Source organism: Nanorana parkeri, unplaced genomic scaffold (genome assembly GCF_000935625.1).
Source record: "Nanorana parkeri isolate BGI_ZX_2015 unplaced genomic scaffold, ASM93562v1 scaffold427, whole genome shotgun sequence".
In the NCBI taxonomy this organism is placed as follows: domain Eukaryota; kingdom Metazoa; phylum Chordata; class Amphibia; order Anura; family Dicroglossidae; genus Nanorana; species Nanorana parkeri.
In genome coordinates this window covers 413,515-419,514 of record NW_017306695.1, presented here as the reverse complement: position 1 = coordinate 419,514, position 6,000 = coordinate 413,515, and positions in this window count along the sequence as shown.

Sequence of the window (6,000 nt, the reverse complement as noted above, 5' to 3'; positions counted from 1 at the left end):
AGAGACCCACTAGGAATAAACAAAGATATGTAATGTAAATGAAAAGGTTTTATTTAAACATTTTATTAGCATGTTGTTAAGCAGGGGAGGGAAGGAGGAAAGGCAAAGTATAAACAGAGTAAACTTCAGCTTCAACAGCTTGTTCAGGATTTTTTACATGCACATCAAGGGTTAAAAGCTTGTAAAGTCTAGGGTTAATAGAATAAGCTGTAATATTTGCCTTATTCCTCACTCCGATAGGCTTTCACTATGCTGTGTGATCTATCCTCCGGAGCCTCTTCTGGCCAGCTGTTGGGCTCTGACATTATCACATACAATGCAGGGCCAATAGTCCTGCATTGTATGAAAGGAGATGCCTCGCCAACAACCCGAGGCATCAGAGTGAAAAGGAGAGCAGCAGAGACTGCTGGAGTGAGGAATAAGGCAACAAATACAGAAATACAGCCTATACCTCTACCCCTAGACTTACAGGGTTATTCACAAAAGGGTGAAGAGTTTGGAGAAGGCGGGAGAAGTGAACAATCTAGGACAACACAGCTGATCTGGAAAGTGAGCTGAATTGGAGAATCTTTGCAAATCGGCTATTTTGGCCTAGATTGTTCACTCCTCCTGCCTTCTCCAAACTCTTCACCCTTTTGTAAATAACCCTGTTAACGAGCAGTTAGTTCATGCAGTACATGGGGGCCCACTGCAAAGGTATGTTTTAGAAAATTCAGCTTTTATAATTAGTTACAAGTAAGTAACTAGAAAAGTAATATGTATCAGTTAATGAACGTTTGAGATGTAATGTAATGTTACATTGAAATGCAGTGTTTTGTTATCTCTTCTTCAATGTTTTATGCATGTCTTTAAGTCTATCTAAATGCTGCTAAAGATTTTGCATGTGAATCTCATGTAGAAGCTTTACCATATTAAGTGTGTATTGATCAATTTAAAGTTGACAGTAAAAAAAAAGCAGTAAAAGCAAACATAACCACACTATGTGCTTAATTGGGGGATCACGGTGAGCATGTGCATATATCCCCGCATACACAATTTATTTATCTGCTGCTTGAAATTGAGGTTCCATTGATAAATACTCATATACTGTATATGCATCCCTGTTACTCTGACAGTATGACATACAGGATTTCTTACTGGCTGCTTTGCCTAATGCAAGCGCATTTATTTTCTTAGAGAACAATCGCATTAGTTGTCATATTAGTTTATTTTTAGATAAAATGTTGACACATATAATCCTTAGTGCCTCTCAAAGGAACAGAAGGCAAACAAGGCAACATTACTTAGCAGTTTAATGTGCATGGAAAACTAGAAGTAGTATTGAACATCAGTGTACAACTTGCTAGATAAGTTCATCGATCACATTCGATATGCACAAGTTCATTTATGTGCACATTTAATCCTGCAATACAAGATTACCATAGCAATTCATCCCAGCTCTGTATGCTTTGAAGAGTTTGCAATGAAATGCTGCCTAGAAGAACCTTTAATATGCAGATCTGAAATGCAACCATGATTTGTGACGGCCAACTGCAGAGTATGTCAGCATTCTTCTTCAAAGCTAATAACTCAGTTATAATATCTAACATAGAGTCAGATGCTATGGCATTCTGGTAACAATGGTTCTTCTAGGTGGGAAACCAGGGGTAGTTCAAAGTTGACTGAATACACAGAAGAAGAGGTACCTTGTGTTTCTGAAGGTACTGCCTTTGTCACACTCACTTTAAGGAAACCTTAGAAACGTCATTCTCTGTGGGATATAATCAGTAACATGCTATAATGTTTGCTTATGTGTGTATTTGTTCTACAGAAAACTCAAAGGTCATACAAAATCAGCATGCTTAAATGATAATGATAGATTTTAACTAGGCTTGGAATTCAAGGAAGCATACTAACATAAATACATAGGCAGTCATTGGTGATCTATTTTTATAAATGCTAGGTTCCCATATACCAGATGTTCTGACTTCACTTGTTGCAAACTTGTTCCAGATTAGTACATAGAAAAGAGTAAGCTTTAGAAAGGTTGAATCAGTTGTGGTTTGGCCAAATTTAAGAAAAATTGCAAACCTCCAAAATTTAGGAACAGGAGACAGAAAGTCCTACTGAAGTCAATAGGAATAAGAGACAGACTCTATAAAGAAGTGTGAGCAAAAAGTTGATACAAGCTCCTGGCAGGCCTGCCTGGTGAGATGAGAGGGTCCAATAACAGTTTCTAAGGGGCATACTTAGATGGGTGGGACCTGATGACAGTCTGGCAGTCAAATAATATGAGTGTTCAGACAGTAACAGAAGCAGATATAAGTCTTTAAATCAGCATTTATATGTTTTATCATTTAATATAGGGGAAACTGTTTTTTTTTTTTTAATTTCGGTAATTTTTCCTTAATATAGTAAAAAAATAAAACCCCCAGTGGTGAATAAATACCACCAAAAGAAAGCTCTATCTGTCCCCAAAAAAGGGTATAAAATTCATTTCAGTACAGCGCTGCATGACGGAATAAATGTCAGTTAAAGTACCGCAGCGCTGAATACTGAAAAATGGCCTGGATGGGAAGGGGGTTTAACACCGCGGATGTCAACTGGTTAACCTAGAAACCTTCTGGGAATCTGAACTGCCAAAAAAAAAGTAAAATTCGGATTCAGAAACGGAATTTGTGAAATTCAATCCAAATCTACTGTCATGCGATTTTGCAATCATCTCTATTAATTACTTAGAGGGGCTGAAGCCAGAGACAAATAGCTATAAAGGCTTCTATTGCTGAAGTCTAGTTATTTCTCTGAGCACAGTATCCTTTACCAATGTACAGTGAAAGTCAAATGGTGTTTATATGTTCTCACTGCTTTATAGTTTTATAGCATTAACACTGCTGGGGAGTGGTATTTTAGGATATCTAGCATACTGTGATAAATATATTTCAAATGATATCAGAGCATGGGGTCCTACATGACATAACAAAAAGATCCCTTAGGGGATATAGCTAATAATATATAATTTCTCAGTATGATTGCTACTTGTCCCTCTAGAGTTATTGAACTGTGCTGTACAATCAGTCTCTACAGCCAGGCTTAAGTCATGTCCATCATTATTCATCAGCATTCTGTGACACAGAGTCATCACAGTCCACAGGGAGGATTTGCTCCTAGAAAAACAAACATCTTTCAGTAATTTGTATAAATTATCTAACAGCATACTGATCTCATGCATCTCAGAGTAAAGAAAGAGAAACATCTGTCGATTTTGAAGAATGAAGCATATATGCAAATAAAAGTGGATAAATTCAAATGCTGACAAAAAGGTTGTTCTGTCAGATAACATACATTGAAGGGAATTTATCAAAACTGGAGCAGACAAAAACTGGAGGAGCTGTGCATGGCAGTCAATCAGCATCTCTGTTTCATTTTCAAATGTTAACTGAACAAACTGAAGAGAGAAGCTGATTGGTTGTCATGCACAGCTGCTCCAGTTTTTATCTGCTCCCGTTTTGATAAATTCCCCCCAATGTGTATCAGTCCTTAAAGTGGACCTGAATGCAAAAAGTGAAGATTTGCTAAGTAATAGGGAATATTTAGAAGTGTTAATTGTGCCTAGGCAGTACCCTGAAAATGTACCCTTTGTCAAGAATCCCTACACTTGGAGCATGTTGTTTTTTGTTAGCTTACCAAGTATTTGGTTCTGTACAAAACCCAAAGCTATTCATAGACCTAATTGATCATTGTCCTGTTTTGGCCAATTTCAACCCCTTAGGATTTTAGTGACATTGCTATCAGTAGCAGCAATGCCCCAGGTCCATCAGAGGGACAGTCTGTAAGACATGTCTATTGTTTCCACTAAGCTAAAGCACATTGGGCTTTCTATGTTCTCCCCAGCATTTCATCCATGGATATTAACCTTTGTAGACCACATAGAAAAAATTAACGTTTTTCTTTTAAATCAGGAGTTCATATTTAAACAGAATCTCAAGTTTAGCTTTAAATATATTCATAAATATCAGATAGTCTTTTAAAATCATAGTTAATCTCTGATGCATATATATTGCGTTTAGTCTATATTAATTTTCACTGTTATATGTTGTGTGGGGACATGTTCACTATTCTCAGTGAAGTCCATCTTTGGTATCATGCGTTTGTCTGCTGGGGTTGTTCAGATACTAATGGATAACCAGCTGTCATCAAATGCCAGGTATCTGATGTGCATAAAGGAACAGATACCTTAAAGTAGGGTGTTTAGATGCTTTGTAGGAATAACTGTACCATATTTATAGAGCTGAAAGATGTTTGTTCAAATGGCATACAAATCAAAAAAACATGCAAAATCATGTACTGTTGTAGATTGCCACTCTACTTTCCCCCACACAGAAACACCATCACTCTTAGAATCAGTGTAAATGCATTCAGGAAAGTTAGAAGAAAAACTTGCTATAGTCTGTTACAGGGGAATAAGTGCCCAGGAATATAGACAAACTGGTAACATTGAAGATTAAAACAGAACTTTATTTGAAACATATTTTTTTGTTTTGGATAGAGTGTAAAAAAAGTGGGAAAGGATTGCAACTTACGGTTCTTATTGCTGCATGTGGCATAATCAGAAAGATTTCTTCTCACTTCCTGTTCTAGTGACAGTATTACCCTTCACTTCCTGTCCCAATAACAGTTATTAAAACAGTACAGGATGGAAAATCTCCATAATGACAACACAAACAGCAACAAAAACCTGATGGAGGTTCCAACGATGGGAATGAGAAAATCGAGAGTTTACAATTTTTGGAGACTCTGGATATTTTTCACCACTTTGGTTGAATGCTTTGGAGTCAATAAGAAATAATGGATTTTAGGGGTGCCATAGACTTAAAATGGCTACGGAGGATTGCCGAAGCTCCTTTCAACTATCTTGGACCTGCCAAAAAGGCCCCTCATTAGCGTTATCATTTTACATACATTTTGCAGAAGAAAAAAAACAGACAGCAAGTACAAAGTATAATTAGAAATGTAAACTAGCAGTACACAAATAATAAAAAAAATACAAAAAAAGAATAGCACAAATACAAAGAACTCTAAATAATATTGACAAAATATTACCGCGTAAAAAAACCCCTCTAAATAAAACATAATGTTTTCCAAACAAATTTTGGTTAAGCAGCTCATTTAGTGAAATTGAGAGTTTCCCCGGCAGCAAGATTTTGCAGGCAGTAAAAGCAGTCATTTTGCAGCTAAATGAATATAGCCAAAGTCGTTTTGCTCATCTCTAGTTCAAACCCTTCCCTACTATTTGTAGAACTAAAGAAAAATGTTTTAGCTGGACTTATGATATTAGGCACTTCCATTCAGATATAAAATATACAAGAATATATATATCTATAGCTACATAGATATATCTATATAGATATACAGATATATCTATATATATATATACACACCTCACTCTACAGTATACACTATAAAGTGTGATTCTTTCTAAAGCAATTTAAATATGTCTATTAAAATGTATATTTTGTGAAACATTTATTTTCATTATAAAACAACAACGTACAAAAAAGTAAATTCCTGGCTAAAGGCCTGAGAGAAAGAAGTGAAGGAATAACTAAATGAACACCTATTAATTGCTGCTATAATTCTTATTTTATTCATTACTCACTTTCTAAAATCTAGACTATTTGTCCAAATATGCATACACAGAGGTTGTCACAGTTGTGTCTAATACTTGAGTCACTGACCTTTGCCTTAGTGGAAAAGCATTTGAAGTAAAATAACTGAATAATGGCCAGTTGTAGCATTTGGTCTAGTCATAGGGCAGACATAGTTTTCCCAGTATAGACTACGTCTGCTGTGCATTATCATAAATAGTGATCCAGCAGACAAACACATGGGGAATTACCCATCATTCCTGGCTCTGTTCTTTTTAATTACTTTGAAGAAGGGTAGCCCAAAGGTAGTTTGTAAGAATGATTAACATATTTATGAATTGAGTTCAATTAAAAATAAAAGAGAGAAGTAAATGTG